We start from the raw sequence: 20,273 nt of genomic DNA, 5'->3' as shown, positions 1-20,273 counted from the left end.
ACAAGTGACATCAATAAGGGATTATAGCTGTCACTTGAAGTGGATCTCTTTGGTCATCTATGAACGTTTGAACATCTGCATTGCTTGCTGTTTGGGGTTTTAGGCTGAGTTTCTGTACCACACTTTGTGACATCGTCTGATGTCAAAAAGGGCTTCATAAATACATCTGATTGATTGATTGATTTAACAAGTGACATCAATAAGGGATTATAGCTTTCACCTGGTCAGTCTGTTGTGGAAAGAGCAGGTGTTCCTAATGTTTTGTACACTCAATGTATATGTTATGTACTTACCATACTACCAGTATATTATATTTACAACATGCATTAAGTGGCAAATACCAACACACTAGGCTCGTTCATACTGAGAAGGCATGATCTAATGAAGGCTATGGGGAACGTGCATCAAGATGGCAGAATAGATGTCACATCATTGTTTCAGCTCCATCCACAGAGTTTTATACTACAGTCTGTGACAATGTTCAATGTGACAATATTTTGAATCTGAAAAGACGATTCTCTTCCTCAGTAGTGTGCAGGGAATTCATAGTAGATGAAAAGCCTGAATGGCATCCTGGCGTTATAAAATATAACTGCATTATAAGTAACATAAATTACAAACAATCAATTCAATGTAATGCAATAAAGGTCATTCAGCCCCGAATCATTTCTGGCAGGTATAGAACACAGTTAAAAGGCAATAATCATACACTTAAGATAGAAACATTTTGAAAGATGTTCCATTGTGTTTCCTTTTACACACACATATCTACTGCAGTGATCCCCCTACAGAGCACACACACCACAGTAATCCAGAAATACTTCCTGCCAGACAGCCCCGGGGAAGCCCTTGTTGAGTACAGCCGTTGATCCCCAGTTTCCTAAAACACTCAAACATGTTGTCTGTAAATATGCTAGCCAACCAACTGTCAGGGAAAGCCCCCACTACATGCCGACTCACAGACGGTCAGGGTGGAGAGGTTAACTGTGGTTATTATTAACTGTTTGTGTTGGCAATGCTTTAGCCTCCTCCCATTCCACAATGCTTTAGGCTCCTCCGATTCCTCAATGCTTTATGCTCCTCCGATTCCCAAATGCTTTAGGCTCCTCCGATTCCTCAATGCTTTATGCTCCTCCGATTCCCAAATGCTTTGGACTCCTCCAATTCCCAAATGCTTTAGGCTCCTCCGATTCCCAAATGCTTTAGGCTCCTCCAATTCCCAAATGCTTTAGGCTCCTCCGATTCCCAAATGCTTTGGGCTCCTCCAATTCCCAAATGCTTTAGGCTCCTCCGATTCCCAAATGCTTTATGCTCCTCCAATTCCCAAATACTTTAGGCTCCTCTGATTCCTCAATGCTTTAGGCTCCTCTGATTCCTCGATTCCCAAATGCTTTAGGCTCCTCCGATTCCTCAATGCTTTGGGCTCCTCCAATTCCCAAATGCTTTACTCCTCCTCCTTAGGCTCCTCCGATTCCACAATGCTTTGGGCTCCTCCAATTCCCAAATGCTTTAGGCTCCTCCCATACCTCAATGCTTTAGGCTCCTCCCATTCCACAATACTTTAGGCTCCTCCAATTCCCCTCCAGGATCTCTTTCAGGCATCTCCACTAACCTTTGCAGTGACAGGCAAAAGAAAGGTCCCTTGTGAAGCGTTTTCTAGTCTGGGCATTTAGCGCCCTCTATTGGAGAAGAGTTATACTAAATGTTGTTTGGAGATTTGCAATAAATAGCCAGGTCCATGAGGCGGGTCATGTTCATTAAGGCATGCAACAAAAACATATTCAAAACATTTAGCACTGGAAAACAAAACGTTAACCCTTCGCGTACAATTTCTGCGGAAATCTAACATAAAACAAATATCCATCAAAATCCGTCAATTTAAGCTGGATATACTTTTTCTGTTTTTGCATGTCTGCATGTCTCATTCTAATGCATCCGCCGATATCGCACTTCCGCAACTGCGGCGAAAAGTGTTAGAGCTAGACCGGTGTTTGTCAGACAATGAGACATCCCGAACACGATGCCGTTTTCCGTCAACAAGCCTCTTTGCCAACTTCTGTCTGTAGCGTAAGAACGGTTTGTTCTACACACTTATATGACCCCTCTGTGGACAGCTGTGTTCTCTGTTTTGCTCAAGGATTCCCACATGCCTCACAAGACTCTTCTGAAGGTCCCCAGTACCAGTTTTAAAAAATGTATGTAAGTATTTATGAAGATAGGCACTAAACTAAAATTAGGGAATAAATAGGGTACTAGGGGGTAACTAGAAATGTCTATTTGCTGACACAAAAAAGCTACGTTTGGGGAGAAAAAATAAATGTGGATGAATATCATGCTTAGACAAACTATAAAGGGAAATAAATGGCTACAGTTGAATCCTTTTTTAGTTATTTCAAGAAATAATCATAATGTTTTTAGGACAAGGGCGTTTTTTTAAAGTACTGGAGTAACTGCCCCTCTTAACAAGTGGATTAATTATCTTAAGGCTTTCCTATTTGTGTATTTAAGAAACAGTTATAGATCTAACATTGGAAAATATCTACAACTTTTTCAAAATGTAAAAAATTTGATCAACTTACCACAAAATCATTTTGTTGAAATATCTCCAAAAGTTGTGTTGACACAGAGGACATTTTTTGTTGAGTAAGAGCAGTGACCGCCAGGGAAAATGTGAATTTCCTGATCTTTCTTATATCTCTCAGATATAGGACAGTTTTTTGGGAGACTATCTGTTGTTCCATGTAGTGAATCTGTTATTGAATGTGTTGCTATTGGTTAATAGCAGTAATGCCAAATTCAATGTTTCATCCAATAATTAGTATTTATATTTTTTGGATAATTTATCCTCTATGGGATCGCCCCCCCCCCCCCCCCCCGCGGGACGATTGACCTATCGTCCCGCGGGGGTAAGTATATCTGATATGGGCAGAAAGCCTAAATTATTGTTAGTCTAACTGCACTGTCCAATTTACTGTAGCTATTAAAGTGAAACAAATACCATGCTATTTTTGGAGGAGAGTTCACAACAATAAAAAACGTTTATTTTTTATTTTTACATTCACCTCTGAATGCTCTGATTTGTCATCCTGAGGGTCCCCGAGATAAAATGTAGCATAGTTTTGTTTGATAAAATCCATTTTTATATTCAAGTGTAGGAACTGGGTTCTACAGTTTGAACCCCCTGCTGTGTCAGTCTAAAACGTTGCACATACACTGCTGCCATCTCGTGGCCAAAATCTAAATTGCACCTAGACTCCTAAGTGTAATAATGTCATTTCTCTTGCATTTCAAAGATGATGGAACATCTTTTACCAGATCTAATGTGTTATATTCTCCTACATTAATTTCACATTTCCACAAACTTCAAAGTGTTTCCTTTCAAATGGTATCAAGAATATGCATATCCTTGCTTCAGGTCCTGAGTTACAGGCAGTTAGATCTGGGTATGTCATTTTAGGCAACATTTTTAAAAAAGGGTCCGCTCCTTAAGAATTTTTTAAGTGGTCTTAAAATTCCAAATCAAATAGCTAAATCATCCTTGGTATGATCATCTTAAAACAATTTAATATGTTAGCTTCAAACCCCCCTCCCCCAGCTTAGACAGGGCCTAGCCTCTAGAGGGTTAATGGTTAGCCCTTGGGAATCAAATCTTTACAGCCCTGAACAATAAACATGCTCTTAGCATCTTTTTCGATTTATCCAAAGCGTTTGACACGGTTGATCATGAAATATTACTTTTCTAAATTGCATTATTACGGTTTTCATGATTATACATATCATTGGCTATGTAGTTATGTTTATGACAGAGAACAATGTGTTAATGCAAATTTGTGTGTTTCACAAAAAAGTCAGGTGCAGGAGAGCAGTCAGGTGCAGGAGAGTCAGGTGCAGGAGAGCAGTCAGGTGCAGGAGAGCAGTCAGGTGCAGGAGAGTCAGGTGCAGGAGAGCAGAGATGAGTGAACAGGCACACTTTATTCAGGCAGAGGAAAACAGCCGGATGCAACTGCGTCACAACATTCCGGCCCAAGGGAAAAAGCGAATGCGCACAAGTTACACAAATAGGTACAAATAGCAAAACCACGGGTTACAACAATACCCGGCGCAAAACCAGCCTGAAGCGTGACACACGTAACGAACGAACAATACCACACACAGACATGGGGTGAACAGAGGATAATATACACATAGAGTAATGAGGGGATGTAACCAGGTGTGCGGGAAAACAAGACAAAACAAATGGAAAATGAAAGGTGGAGCGGCGATGGCTAGAAAACCGGTGACGTTGACCGCCGAACGCCGCCCGAACAAGAAGAGGGACCGACTTCGGCGGGAGTCGTGAAAGTGCATCTACCAGGGCCAAGATATCCTGTGGCGTGCCACAGTGTTCAACAATTGGACCTTTATAGTTAGTAGTTTTTATTATGCTTTAACAAACCTTTTTTATTTTTGTACTTATGTATTGTATATTGTTTTTGTTGTTGTGTGGTTTTCATATCAGCCCTTGGGCTTTCTGGATTTAAAAAAAAGACCCTATATATACCTTTTATGACCAGAGATCTGCTAAATAATCCTCAGCCTGCGGACTTTATCCCGTCTCCACAATGTTTCTGATTGTTTGCCAGATGACGTAATGGAAATTGTATACTGCTCTTTGTTTTAAATAGCCTTTACCTGGTTGTAATCTGGTTTGTTGAAATATAAACAACTAGAAAACCAGTTAACAACTAGAAACAGGCTTCACTAAGCCACATGCTGCCTACTGGGGTATTATTCAGTCAGTGACAATGTGTTTCTCTTGCTCTTTTTCTCTCTCTACAAACAAGCAAAGGATAAAATGATGCTTCAAATAAAAATCAAGATGACTGTAGTGGCGCTGTAGAGGAGTCTGGTCTCAGTCCTGCTACTGTGTGTGTGTGTGTACATTTAAGTGTGTGCTTGTGAGTGTCTCTATGTATGAGTATTCCTGTATGATGTGCATGAGCGTGTTTGTGTTGTAATAGTAGGTGGTGGTATGTGTACCAAATTGAGCTAAACTTATTGGCTGAACTTATTACATTATTCATGAAAAAATGGTATGCAGCGTGGTATGCAAAAAACAAAATGACACGTGAACCTATACAAATGAGTGCTGACAGGCAACTACACATAGACAAGAACCCACCAAAAATGGACCAAGCAGCGTGTTCAGGAGGAATGGACCTGGGAGGAGATCCTGGATGGAGCAGGACCCTGGACACAGGCTGGGGAGTATCGCCTTCCTAAAGAGGAGATAGAGGCAGCAAAGGCGGAATGGCGATATTACGAGGAGTTATACCAACGAGGTAGGCCACAGAAACCCCAATAATTATTTTTTTTGGGGGGGGGGCACATGGAGTCAGTCAGGGAGTCGCCTAGGAGCATGAGAGGACAGCAACGACGTCGGGGAAGAAAGCCACAGAAACCCAAAGAAGATTTGGGGGAGGGGGGGGCACATGGAGCAGTCGGCGAAGTTGAGGGGTGAGTCAGAGACTGTCGAGGAGTTATTGGACAGATTGGAGGAGAGTGAACGGAGGGGAGAGTTAGAGACCTTCGAGGAGTTGTTGATCAAATTGGAGGAGAGTGAAGAGAGAGAGCTGTTGGTTTGGCGTAGTATGCACGGCATTCGCCCTGAGGAGCATGTTAGCTGTCCAATGCCACCTGTGTCAGTTCCTCGTACTCGTCCTGAAACGTGTGTTAAAGTTGCGGAACAATTGATGCCGGCTATACACACCAGGTCTCCAGTGTACCTTCACAACCCGGTGTGTCCTGTTCCTGCTCCTCGCACTCTCCCTCAAGTGCGCTTCCACAGTCCAGTACGTCCTGTGCCTCTTCCTCGCACTCGCCCTGAGGTGCGTGTCATCAGCCCGGTGCCATCTATACCGGTCCCACGCATCAGGTTTCCAGTGCGCCTCCACAGTCCAGTACGTCCTGTGCCTCTTCCTCACACTCCACACTTGCCCTGAGGTGCGTGTCCTCAGACCGGTACCACCAGTTCCGGCACCACGCATCAGGTCTCCAGTGCGCCTCCACAGTCCAGTACGTCCTGTGCCTCTTCCTCGCACTCGCCCTGAGGTGCGTGTCATCAGCCCGGTGCCACCAGTACCGGTCCCACGCATCAGTTCTCCAGTGATCATCCACAGTCCAGTACGTCCTGTGCCTCTTCCCCGCACTCGCCCTGAGGTGCGTGTCCTCAGCCCGGTACCACCAGTTCCGGCACCACGCATCAGGCTTCCAGTGTGCTTCCACAGTCCAGAGCTTCCGGCGACGTTCCACAGTCCGGAACCTCCAACGACGGGGCCACAGTCCAGAACATCCACGACGGGCCACAGTTCGGATCCTCCTATGACGGGGCCACAGTTCGGAGCCTCCGGCGGCGATCCCCAGTCCGGAGCCTCCGGCGACGATCTCCAGTCCGGAGCCTCCGGCGACGATCCCCAGTCCGGGGTCTCCGGCGACGGTCCCCAGTCCGGGGTCTCCGGCGACGGTCCCCAGTCCGGGGTCTCCCGACGGGTCTCCGGCGACGGTCCCCAGTCCGGGGTCTCTGGCGACGGTTCCCAGTCCTGGGCCTCCGGCGATGATCCGCAGTCCAGAGCCTCTGGCGATGATCCGCGGTCCGGTTCTACAAAGGCGGAGGGATCAGCGTAAAGAGGGGGGGCTGCGTCCAGAACCGGAGCCGCCACCGAGGGTAGATGCCCACCCGGACCCTCCCCTATAGGTTCAGGTTTGCGGCCGGGAGTCCGCACCTTTGGGGGGGGGGGGGGGTACTGTGACGCCCTGACCTGAGATATCTCTGTTTTCTTTATATTTTGGTTAGGCCAGGGTGTGACTAGGGTGGGTACGTTCGTTTTTGTATTGTCTAGGGTTTTTTGTATGTCTAAGGTTTTTGTAGGACTAGGTGATTTGTATGTCTATGGTGGCCTGATATGGTTCCCAATCAGAGGCAGCTGTTTATCGTTGTCTCTGATTGGGGATCATATTTAGTTAGCCATTTTCCCTTTGGTGTTCGTGGGTTCTTGTCTATGTGTAGTTGCCTGTCAGCACTTGTTTTGTATAGCTTCACGTGTCGTTTTGTTATTTTGGTTCGTTTGTTCAGTGTTCATTCTTATTATAATAAAGAATGTTCGCATACCACGCTGCGCCTTGGTCCGATTCATACGACGAACGTGACATACATTTACCAGTGTTATTACATTTACCGTTGTTACAGGCCTGCAGGACCCCAGTTCAAAATTGTCTCCTCTCAGAATTTCAAGCTACTTATATGAATAAAAGATGAATTTCATTTTAAATAATGAATGAAGATCTAAACAAGATGCTGTGAATCTGAGAAAGCTCTAAATATTCTTTCTCTCCTAGAGGGTGGGTGTGACTTCCTGTCTGTAGCCCATTAGACTGACAATGACAGTTGTGATGACAGCATGATGGTTACTCCTCCACTAAGGTAACAGAGAATGATGTGTGAGAAAGTTACTGATGCACATATGATACTTATGCCTTTGTAATAGGGGTGTGACATTTAAACTTTTAAACCAATTTGGGATCTTCAACATTTAGAATTATTATTATTTTATTTGTGTTCATACAAAATGTATGCACTCACTACTGTACGTCGCTCTGGATAAGAGCATCTGTAAAATTACTCAAATTTAAATGTAAATGAAAATCACAGTGCAGTTATAACAACTACCACTAACTTTTGCTCTACCCTTGTACTTGATTGATGCATTAAGGCCACTGATTGGTAAGGAACTCCCCTAACCTGGTTGTCTAGCTCACTGATTGGTAAGGAACTCCCCTCACCTGGTTATCTACGTCACTGATTGGTAAGGAACTCCCCTCACCTAGTTGTCTAGGTCACTGATTGGTAAGGAACTCCCCTCACCTGGTTATCTACGTCACTGATTGGTAAGGAACTCCCCTCACCTGGTTGTCTAGGTCACTGATTGGTAAGGAACTCCCCTCACCTGATTGTCTAGGTCACTGATTGGTAAGGAACTCCCCTCACCTGATTGTCTAGGTCACTGATTGGTAAGGAACTCCCCTCACCTGATTGTCTAGGTCACTGATTGGTAAGGAACTCCCCTCACCTGATTGTCTAGGTCACTGATTGGTAAGGAACTCCCCTCACCTGTTTTTTTTAGATCTTAATTGAAAGGCACAACAAAAAACAGAAGACACTAGGTCATCCATGGAATTAGTTTGACCCCCCTGGCGTTAACGATTAACAAAAATTTATTTGAAAGGACCAGACTTGAATGTAACACTTAACTTGTTGCCTTGAACACAGCTCCCGAGCAAGCTCAACAAGCTCCAGCTGCTAACCATTGCCAATCAGCCTCAACTACTTTTGCAACACTTAACTAGTTGCATTGAACGTAACTCCTCAAACAAGCTCCAGCTGCTACCAACTGCTAATCAGCCTCCACACCTGTCCTCACTCTCCTTAATCACCACTACCACCCTACTTTAAACCTGACCAAACAGTCATTCCTCCTCATTTTGTGTCGCATCCCTCCTCAACCTTCTTTCTCTTTTTACTTAGGATTCGTCAACGGTCTTCTGGGGGTTATTGCCATCGTCACAGCAGCTGAACTACCACAGTCTGATGGTGAAGTCTACCTGAGACTCCAAGCCAAACCCTACAGAGTCCACACCTCCGGTTCCTTCATCTGCAGCACTCTGCTTCAATACCCTAATGGCATATCTAGAACCAGACTACAAGATGCCATGTAGAAAAACCGTGACGGTCCTGATGGAGAAATTATACATCGACTCTGCTCTGCAAGTACAAGGCACAAGCTTTACAATCACCATACGTGGCGTTAACAACAGATTGTTGGACGTCTATTAACACGCTGTCATACATCACTGTAAAGAGCCATCACACTGAAGAGAAGTGGGACATGAAGTGCTGACAACTGAGAACAAGGAGGAGAGACACAGCAGAGAGCCTAAAATGTTGTTGCTGAGTGGGTGAGGGACAGCAGCAAAGTGAGAGCCATCTGGTAGGTAGTCAGGACTGCAGTAGATTGAACTGCATTGCCACCTAGTAGTGCTCTTACACACTACCATATCTGAATTGTGAATTCAGTTCATAATTATAATTATTTATGTGAGAAATTGCAGTATAAATGTTAATAACATTTATATTTGTCACATCCCTATTGTAACTTTCTCACTAATTATAATTCACGATTAATTTGTGATTACCATTATCATGGTAGCGTCCACATTAATCTCAGATAATAAAGATAGAGAAAATGTCTAACTTGCCTCTTGGAGACAGGCCCTTTATATCCTAATCAGACAGTGCCAAATGTTCTGTAAACACCAGCCTCTTGGAGACAGACCTTTTATATCCTAATCAGACAGTGCCAAATATTCTTCAAACACCAGCACGAAAGGCTTGTAGGAAGTCAAAACAAAAAGGTATGACTTGATCAGCTGCTACAGAATCACACAGGGTCTATACTTGTGAACATTTGAAAGAGACGAAGTTGAAAGCAAAGCTCTGTCTCAAAATGCATATCAGCCAATTAAAATCAACGACAATGTTACATGTATAGCTGTCCCAATAAGATTACCTGGCCCATTTATCCCTATGCTAACCTGACCAGCTGGCTGGCGATTACTTCCTGTAACAAATTCCGCATCAGCCTATCAAAGATCTTAGACTTTATATCCACATTACTTAAAATAGGTCAACTTGATGACCAGAAGATAATTTAAGGTTTATTTTTGTTATTGCATGATGCTTCCTTAACTAGGTCACTAGCTACTGACGTTAGACAACATTCAAGAGACACGTTTTCACATATGACAAAATCCAAAGCTTTTGCTTATTCATTTCACACACATCCATGCGCTTTTACGGGAAAAAGATATGAGGTTTGTCTATACATCATTTAAGTATATTGTACAGCACATCATAAAACATAATTCCGTCTTAACAGCCTTACAGTGAAATAGCTGCTACCATTCCTTTCAGGTGACTTGTGTCGCTAAGACAGTTGACTGTGAATCTTAGGGGTACAGTAACCGTGGGTTTGAGGCCACCTTGCGTCAAACTGTCCACTGCTGGTCCTCGACGCTTGATTCAAATAACACGTGTGAGTGGATGATTCTAAGAATGCATATAAAACGTTGCACATTTAAGCGCAGGCCTGCATGTCTGTGTGCTACACTCATATATGTATTTATTTGGACAGTGAAGCTGCAGCTTTTAAATTGCCTCTAAATGTATACTCCAACATTTGGGATTTGAGAACAAATCTTTTATATGCGGTGACACTACAGAATGTCACCTTTCATTTTAAGGTATTTTCATACATATCTGTCTTACCGTTTAGAAATGAAAGCACTTTATGTATCTAGTCCCCCCCCCCCCCCCCCCCCATTTTGAAGTTATAAGTATTAGGACAAATTCACTTATTTAGTCAAAAGTTTTGTTTTTGGTCCCATATTCCTAACACGCAAAGATCAAGCTTGTGACTACAGAATTTTGTTTTGGGTGTTTCAGATTATTTTGTGCCCAATAGAAAGGAATGGTAAATAATTGATTGTGTCATTTGAGTAAATTGTATTATAAATATTAATAGAATATGTTTCTGAACAATTATATACTGATAGGATCGAAAGAATCAGCTTTCTTCATTCAAATCTCACCTTTACATAATTAGTTCACAACACTGAAGAAGGATCAGCTCCTAGAAATATATTTTTCCCCATTTTGCTACAAATATTTAGGCAGTTTATTTGAATGTTTACCCAATAATAATGCACTAAATCTCTGATTTGACACAATATTACGCACATGTTGTTACACATCATGAAACAATTAGCAGATTAAAACTCAATTGATTGATCATGAAATTGATTTGAATATGATTTAAATATATAGGACTATGTAGCCTATAGGCGTACTGTATTAATATTTGAATACAGTCAACTCGGTTTTTTATCATAATTGCGAATGTAGTAGTATGGCCCTTGTGGGTATCCGTACCTATGTATAACATGCGCAGACTAGGCTTGTAAACATGCTGAAGTTAGAGTCTCGTTTTCGTGCCTCCTTATTTTAGATAATACTACAGAAGACAATGGCAACTTTGTAGGCAACTTCGTTCTGCAGTTATCGGTGGTCACAGAGAGACAGATATAATCATGCTGTTTATGTTTAGCAGGATAACATGAGAAATTATTACTTTTTTCCTTTAAGATGAGAGACAGCGAGAGACTTGTCGTGCATCACATTTTCACAGACGGAACATTTGGTTTAGTGACGCCATTTTCTATTTGTAAACTGGTCAACTAACCATTTACATTTTACATTTAAGTCATTTAGCAGACGCTCTTATCCAGAGCGACTTAACCAGATTACAACCAGGTAAAGGCGATAAAACAAAGAACAGTATACCATTTCCAAGACGTCATCTGGCAAACAATCAGAAACCTTGTGGCGACAGGATAAATTCAGCAGGCTGAGGATTATTTAGCAGATCTCTGGTCATAAAAGGTAAATCAGGATTATAGTTTTGTCCAGAAATGATTTAGCTGTACAAATGTTTTCTACATTTTTCCATTATGTTACAAGATTTGCAGATGTTTTTGTTTTCCAGTGCAAAATGTTTTAATGAACACTGCCTCGTGGGTCTTGCTATTTATATGAAATCTCCAAACATGTATTGTAACTACTCTCCACTAGAGGGCGATAAACACCAAGGTTAGAAGAGGCTACGCAAGTGGGCTTTTGTTGCCTACCACTGAAAAGGTTAGTGGAGGTGCCTGAAAGAGATCCTGGAGCGGATTCGGAGGACCCTAAAGCATAGAGGAATGGGAGGAGCCTAAAGCATTGCCAAAACAAACAGTTAATAATAACCACAGTTAACCTCTCCACTCTGACCGTCTGTGAGTCAGCATGTAGTGAGGGCTTTCCCTGACAGTTGGTTGGCTAGCATATGTGTAGACAACGTGTGTGTGTTTTAGGAAAGGTTGGATCACGACAGTAGTCAACAAGGGCTTCCCCTGGGCTGGCAGGGAGTATTTATGGACTAGTGTGTGTGCGCATGCTTTAGGAAACAGGCAGGGGATCACCAAAGTAGATACTGTGTATGTAGAAGGAAACACAATGGAAAATATTTCAAAATGTTGTTTTTTTTCACCTTTATTTAACCAAGTAGGCCAGTTGAGAACAAGTTCTCATTTACAACTGCGACCTGGCCAAGATAAAGCAAAGCAGTGCGACAAAACAGCACAGAGTTACACATGGGATAAACAATAGTGGCGCCAATAGTGGCGAAGTAATTCAAATTTAACAATTAACACTGGAGTGATATATGTGCAGATGAGGATGTGCAAGTAGAAATATTGGTGTGCACAAGAGCAGAAAAACAAATATGGGGATGAGGTAGGTAGTTGGATGGGCTATTTACAGATGGTAAGTGTATTATTATTGCCATTAACTGTGTCCTATGACTGCCATAAATTGCCCCTCAGGGATTAATTATGTTTATTGCATTACATTTATTATTGTTTAATTTATGTTTGATAATTACAGGATTTAAACAACATAATGCCATGATGTCATACCCATTCAGGCTTTTCATCTAGTAGATTTCACTGCACACTATTGAGGAACAGAATTGTCTTTTCACTCATTTGATAAGTTCACCATATTGTAGATTCCTCTCCGTTATTCCCTTTGTTCTATTCCCTTTGTTGTACAGGGGCCTTGATCAATTCAAGCTCTAAGATGCCAGCAATTAGAAAAACTGAAAAAGTAGATTATCCAAATGTATGTGCGCATTGAAATCAAATCAAATCAAATCAAATTTTATTTGTCACATACACATGGTTAGCAGATGTTAATGCGAGTGTAGCGAAATGCTTGTGCTTCTAGTTCCGACAATGCAGTAATAACCAACAGTAATCTAACCTAACAATTCCACAACTACTACCTTACACACACACACAAGTGTAAAGGGATAAAGAATATGTACATAAAGATATATGAATGAGTGGTGGTACAGAACGGCATGGCAGATGCAGTAGATGGTATAGAGTACGGTATATACATATGAGATGAGTACTGTAGGGTATGTAAACATAAAGTGGCATAGTTTAAAGTGGCTAGTGGTACATGTATTACATAAAGATGGCAAGATGCAGTAGATGATATAGAGTACAGTATATACATATGAGATGGGTAATGTAGGGTATGTAAACATTGTATTAAGTGGCATTGTTTAAAGTGGCTAGTGGTACATTTTTACATAATTTCCATCAATTCCCATTTTTAAAGTGGCTGGAGTTGAGTCAGTATGTTGGCAGCGGCCGCTAAATGTTAGTGGTGGCTGTTTAACAGTCTGATGGCCTTGAGATAGAAGCTGTTTTTCAGTCTCTCGGTCCCTGCTTTGATGCACCTGTACTGACCTCGCCTTCTGGATGATAGCGGGGTGAACAGGCAGTGGCTTGGGTGGTTGTTGTCCTTGATGATCTTTATGGCCTTCCTGTGACATCGGGGGGTGTAGGTGTCCTGGAGGGCAGGTAGTTTGCCCCTGGTGATGCGTTCTGCAGACCTCACTACCCTCTGGAGAGCCTTACGGTTGTGGGCGGAGCAGTTGCCGTACCAGGCGGTGATACAGCCCGACAGGATGCTCTCGATTGTGCATCTGTAGAAGTTTGTGAGTGCTTTTGGTGACAAGCCGAATTTCTTCAGCCTCCTGAGGTTGAAGAGGCGCTGCTGCGCCTTCTTCACAACGCTGTCTGTGTGGGTGGACCAATTCAGTTTGTCCGTGATGTGTACACCGAGGAACTTAAAACTTTCCACCTTCTCCACTACTGACCCGTCGATGTGGATAGGGGGGTGCTCCCTCTGCTGTTTCCTGAAGTCCACAATCATCTCCTTTGTTTTGTTGACGTTGACGTTGAGTGTGAGGTTATTTTCCTGACACCACACTCCGAGGGCCCTCACCTCCTCCCTGTAGGCCGTCTCGTCGTTGTTGGTAATCAAGCCTACCACTGTAGTGTCATCCGCAAACTTGATGATTGAGTTGGAGGCGTGCATGGCCACGCAGTCGTGGGTGAACAGGGAGTACAGGAGAGGGCTCAGAACGCACCCTTGTGGGGCCCCAGTGTTGAGGATCAGCGGGGTGGAGATGTTGTTACCTACCCTCACCACCTGGGGGCGGCCCGTCAGGAAGTCCAGGACCCAGTTGCACAGGGCGGGGTCGAGACCCAGGGTCTCGAGCTTGATGACGAGTTTGGAGGGTACTATGGTGTTAAATGCTGAGCTGTAATCGATGAACAGCATTCTCACATGGGTATTCCTCTTGTCCAGATGGGTTAGGGCAGTGTGGTTGCGATTGCGTCGTCTGTGGACCTATTGGGTCGGTAAGCAAATTGGAGTGGGTCTAGGGTGTCCGGTAGGGTGGAGGTGATATGGTCCTTGACTAGTCTCTCAAAGCACTTCATGATGACGGAAGTGAGTGCTACGGGGCGGTAGTCGTTTAGCTCAGTTACCTTAGCTTTCTTGGGAACAGGAACAATGGTGGCCCTCTTGAAGCATGTGGGAACAGCAGACTGGGATAAGGATTGATTGAATATGTCCGTAAACACACCAGCCAGCTGGTCTGCGCATGCTCTGAGGACGCGGCTGGGAATGCCGTCTGGGCCTGCAGCCTTGCGAGGGTTAACACGTTTAAATGTTTTACTCACCTCGGCTGCAGTGAAGGAGAGCCCGCAGGTTTTGGTAGGGGGCCGTGTCAGTGGCACTGTATTGTCCTCAAAGCGGGCAAAAAAGTTGTTTAGTTTGTCTGGGAGCAAGACATCCTGGTCCGCGACGGGGCTGGTTTTCTTTTTGTAATCCGTGATTGACTGTAGACCCTGCCACATACCTCTTGTGTCTGAGCTGTTGAATTGCGACTCGATTTTGTCTCTGTACTGAGACTTAGCCTGTTTGATTGCCTTGCGGAGAGAATAGCTACACTGTTTGTATTCGGTCATGCTTCCGGTCACCTTGCCCTGGTTAAAAGCAGTGGTTCGCGCTTTCAGTTTCACGCGAATGCTGCCGTCAATCCACGGTTTCTGGTTTGGGAATGTTTTTATCGTTGCTGTGGGTACGACATCGTCAATGCACTTCCTAATGAACTCGCTCACCGAATCAGCATATTCGTCAATATTGTTGTTGGACGCGATGCGGAACATATTCCAATCCGCGTGATCGAAGCATTGAACCATGTCACACGCCGTAGCCTTCATCAGATCACATTAGATAATGGCTTCTCTGTATGGAAGAGCCTAGTATGTTGATATTGGCTACTTAATGCATACATTTTTACTATACAGCATATTGTAAATAGAATATACTGGTAGTATGGTAAGTACGTACTATATACACTGAGTGTACAAAACATTAGGAACACCTCTTTCCACGACAGACTGAGCAGGTGAAAGCTATGATACCTAATTGATGTCACTTGTTAAATCCACTTGAAATCAGTGTAGATGAAGGAGAGGAGACAGGTTAAAGAAGGATTTTTAAGCCTTGAGACAATTGAGACATGGATTGTGTATGTGTGCCATTAGGAGGGTGAATGGGCAAAATATTTAAGTGCCTTTGAACGGGGTATGGTAGTTGGTGCCAGGCACACCGGTTTGTGGCAAAAACTGCAACACTGCTGGGATGTTCACACTCAACAGTTTCCCCTGTGTATCAAGAATGTTCCACCACCCAAAGGACATTCAGCCAACTTGACACAACTGTGGGAAGCATTGGAGTCAACATGGGTCAGCATCCCTGTGGAACGCTTTCAACACCTTGTAGAGTCCATGCCCCAACGAATTAAAGCTGTTCTGAGGGCAAAACGGGGGAGGGGTGCAAGTCAATATTAGGAAAATGTTTTTAATGTTTTGTACACTGTCTACTTTAAAATTATTGGCACCCTTTATAAAGTCTTGTAAAATAAGTCAGTCAAATAATTAGCAATATTGTATGCTTAAAAAAAGGGAGTATTATGTAATTTTTGTGTTATTGACAGTACGTTTGTTTATCCCATGTGTAAATCTGTGTTGTTTTTGTCGCACTGCTTTGCTTTATCTTGGCCAGGTCGCAGTTGCAAATGAGAACTTGTTCTCAACTGGCCTACCTGGTTAAATAAAGGTTAAATATAACATATTGTGAAAAAGGAACCGTTTAGACAACCTTAGTGTTTCACTATACTCACTTTGTCTAGGGGACCTAGGCTTGCCTTATTGTTCTGTAACCTGACTAGTTGTGTGCATAAACATGAAAGTACCGGTGTGTGGACCATTTTTCCTTTCCTCCCGAACCATCTTCCTCACTGTGTGCGGGGATACGATACACTTGCGTCCAATACCAGGCAAGTTTATCACCGTTCCAGTCGTTTTAAACTTCATCTTTGTTGGACTAATAGGGGTAACTTGTGTGTTAGTTTTTGTTGCTATTATTTGGTACCCATTGCCTGATTTTATGAAGGTCAACCGCCATTTGTCTGTTACAGATCCCAGTTTTGGGACTGGTGCAGCAGATAATAGTAAGGATAAATGATGAAACAGGAGAACGTGGCTTCTCTTTCAAAGGTTCTCTCAATTATTTCCTTCAACGTTCTCTCAAGTGCAAACTGTCTTTAAATTGTGTTTCAATGTTTTCTTTTGTTTTCATTAAAGTGTATTTAATAATTTGTCTCCATAAATCCCTTACATATTATTTCATAAACATACAAAAAATACAAGTCACACAACAACATTTTTAAATTCCAATCCAATTCACATCCTCAAATGTTTTACATTTATACCCCAAACACATTGACTCTTAACTTGAATTCACCTGTTTAGGTTATAATTATGTAGTTGACTGTTGCCCACTAAAGCCCCATAGGAGACTAAAACATGACAGCCTTTAGACTGGCATTAGAAGTTACTTTATACCCATGCTCAAAATACATTCACCCAGTGTAAGAAGGGCTAATAGAATGACAAGAATATTGCAAATTACATTAATGCTAATTATTGACTGAACAAGCTAGGATGGGCTAACCGAAGCCAGCAACCACCTGACCGTAGTCAGCCAACAGCTAACCGGAGCTAGCTAATAGCTAGCAACTTTTCTAACATTTACAATTCCACAATTACAAAGTTCTGAAACGTCACAGTTACAACATTAAATTCTCTAAACCCTTTGGATATTGTCAGGAGTGTCTTTTTAAAAATAAAAATGTTCAGGAGTTAACTATTTGGGTTTTTTCTAGATCAAAGGAATGCCCCGCCATTTCATTTTACGCTCGACATGCGCTTTCAGTCAAGTACGAAGTTATACAATTACTATGTTGTTCAAAAACATTTGAGCGGTTTGCTGATGTCAATGTTGTGACCAGAGTGCCCTATGGTGGGGGCGTGGTTATGGTATGGGCAGGCATAAGCTATGGCCAATCGCATTTTATCAATGGCAATTTGAATGCACAGAGATATCGTGACTAGATCCTGAGGCCCATTGTCTTGTCATTCATCTGCCGCCGTCACCTCATGTTTCAGCATGATAATGTATGGCCCCATGTCGCAAGGATGTGTACACAATTCCTGGAAGCTGAAAATGTACCAGTTCTTCCATGGCCTACATGTCACCCATTGAGCATGTTTGGGATGCTCTGGATCAACGTGTATGACAGCGTGTTCTAGTTCCCGCCAATATCCAGCAAGTTCGCACAGCCATCGGAGATTCCACAGGCCATACTAAACAGCCTGACCAACTCTATGCGAATGAGTTGTGTCGCGCAGCATGAGGCAAATGGTGGTCACAACAGATACTGACTGGTTTTCTGATCCACGCCACAACCTTTTGTTTTAAAGGTATCTGTGACCAACAGATGCATATCTGTACTCCCAGTCATGTGAAATCCATAGATTAGAGCCTTATTTATTTCAATTGACTGATTTCCCTATGTGAACTGTAACTCAGTAAAATCTTTGAAATTGTTGCGTGTTGCGTTTTATATTTTTATTCAGTATACATCTTAAATGACTGCATATTAACAAATTTGATGATATAATCGTCGAGCCCATTCAAAAGATTAAGGGAAATTACCCTGAAGTATGGTGCAGGACGATGTCACTTTAACAAAGTATATTCCTCATGAAAGGTCAATTTATCCATCTGAAACTTGCAAAAGTTGTTTAATACACATGTTTATGTGTATTATTGCGTTTATAATGTGTATTACCATGTTTATGATATGTATTAACATGTTTGTAATGTGTATTAACGTATTTATGATGTGTATTACCATGTTTTTAATGTGTATTACTGTTTTTATAATGTGTATTACTTTGTTTATAATGTGTATTACCATGTTTATAATATGTATTAACGTATTTATGATGTGTATTACCATGTTTATAATGTGCATATGTAACAGGGTTGGTTATGTTTCCACTTGCCTCTAAAGAAAGGTGTATTTAATGTTCAAGCATTCGTATTGGTTGGTTCAACTCTGATGACAATAAGGCGTGTTGTGATTGGCCCCACTTGCAGATAGGGGGAGATCGCGAACGTCAGGTCTTCCCAGTATGAAAATGTGATGCAAGGAGTAGGTCACGTAGTTTTTTCTATTTTCTATTTTACAATGTGTACAAGTTTGCTGTACATTACTGATTTATACATGTGTGGGTATATGGTACCTGTTAGGGATTGAGAGGCTTTCTGGGATGTGCTTTGGCATATGATTGCTGTAAATAAGTGTGTTACCTAGCATACACCGACGTAACGGTCACATAAGCCCACTGCTAACACAGTTGTCTTCATGCTACAGATTTTTGCCATCGACAGCCATCAATACCGTTAAGCCCTGCACAACTAACGTGCTGTTTCCTATTTAACAACAGCACCAGAAATAAATGATGCTCAACTGGGACCACTGGCTGATGTGATTTATTTTGGACAAAACACAACGTAACGATTTACATCTGTTACACATAACCATGTTAATAATGTGTATTACTGTGTTTATGTGTATTAACGTGTTTATGATGTGTGTTACCGTTTTGATAATGTATATTACTGTGTTTATGTGTATTTCCGTGTTTATCATTTGTATTACTGTGTTTATTGTGTGTATTATTGTGTTTATAATGTGTAAAACCATGTTTATAATGTGTATTACCATACTTTCTCTTAGAAATTAAATGAAATTGTATTACCATAAGAACTCGAGTCATTACAGCAGTGTATATCTGCCGAAAAGCTTCTTTGCAAATGCAAACTGTAATGATAAAACAATGTCACATTTGTCTTTTTTTCCCCTCATTCATATGCATATAATATCAGTAAAACCCAGAACTAAAATCTTGAGTAATTTGGTCAGATGCTCTATCACCATTTATGATTATGCAGTGTGTCCACAACAGAATAATATTTGCATAATCTGTGACAAAATTCAAATGCAAAAATCTGGTTTGTTGTTTTCTGAGAACATTGTTCTGACAATATCTCTACAATTCCACTTATTGTAAAGAGTTAAAACTATAACTTTTATGTTATGGATGGTGTCAGGGAAAAATTACATACTTACCTGATTTGTTTGATATTAATAGTAAACAGTTATATATTGAACTAAGATTAAGACTGGCCTGCTAATACTGCGTTTTTATGGTGTCCACTCTAGCTTCCTCCAGTTAGTCTGGGCGTCTGGTTAAGGAAATGGGTTTTGCTAGGGATAGCTTGAGCTGATAGTAACTTGGTGATAAAAATCTAAAAGCTGGCATTCTATAGACAAGATCTGGTGTGTGTGACCCGAGATAGAGAGAGCCTGGAAGAGTTTATAACAATGCCTCATCTTCCTGGCATCTGGGAAACTAAGCCGGGTTGGAAGTTAAATAACATCCCGTGCATATAACCAGGAGATATACCAAGGTGGCTTATGGGAATAGTGGAAATGACTGACTGAGCACTTAGGGCCTATATAAGATCTGTTTTTTCATTATCAGTTATGCTCTCGGCAACACAACTTAGAGTGTGCGGTCGACGGTTTCATTGTTGCAATAATTAATCAATGTTGAATAAAGATGGTTGTTTGAATAATTGTCCAAGTCTTTCTCAGTACTGAAATGTCCACTACAATGGTCAGTCCTTCCATCCATAGTTCAGTCTAAGAATTTGATAGTGGTTACATTTCTCCATCCTCATCCCGAAGATGTTTACCAAAAAAGGTTACCGCTTTGTTGGGGTGTCTGCTTTGTTGTTG

General features: G+C 42.0%; 1 long non-coding RNA gene and 1 pseudogene across 1 annotated transcript; both read left to right on the top strand.

Annotated features, from left to right (window-relative positions):
* Positions 1 to 20,273, top strand: part of LOC139568328 (zinc finger protein 665-like) — a 102,744-nt pseudogene that overhangs the window by 76,423 nt on the left and 6,048 nt on the right.
* Positions 1,912 to 10,348, top strand: LOC139568331 (uncharacterized). The gene is made up of 3 exons (XR_011673579.1): positions 1,912 to 2,195; positions 7,375 to 7,459; positions 8,561 to 10,348. It is a non-coding gene; the product is annotated as an uncharacterized lncRNA (long non-coding RNA).

Source organism: Salvelinus alpinus, chromosome 2 (assembly GCF_045679555.1).
Source record: "Salvelinus alpinus chromosome 2, SLU_Salpinus.1, whole genome shotgun sequence".
Lineage (NCBI taxonomy): Eukaryota > Metazoa > Chordata > Actinopteri > Salmoniformes > Salmonidae > Salvelinus > Salvelinus alpinus.
The sequence above is the reverse complement of the archived record's forward strand: the minus strand, read 5'-3'. Positions and strand labels throughout refer to the sequence as shown.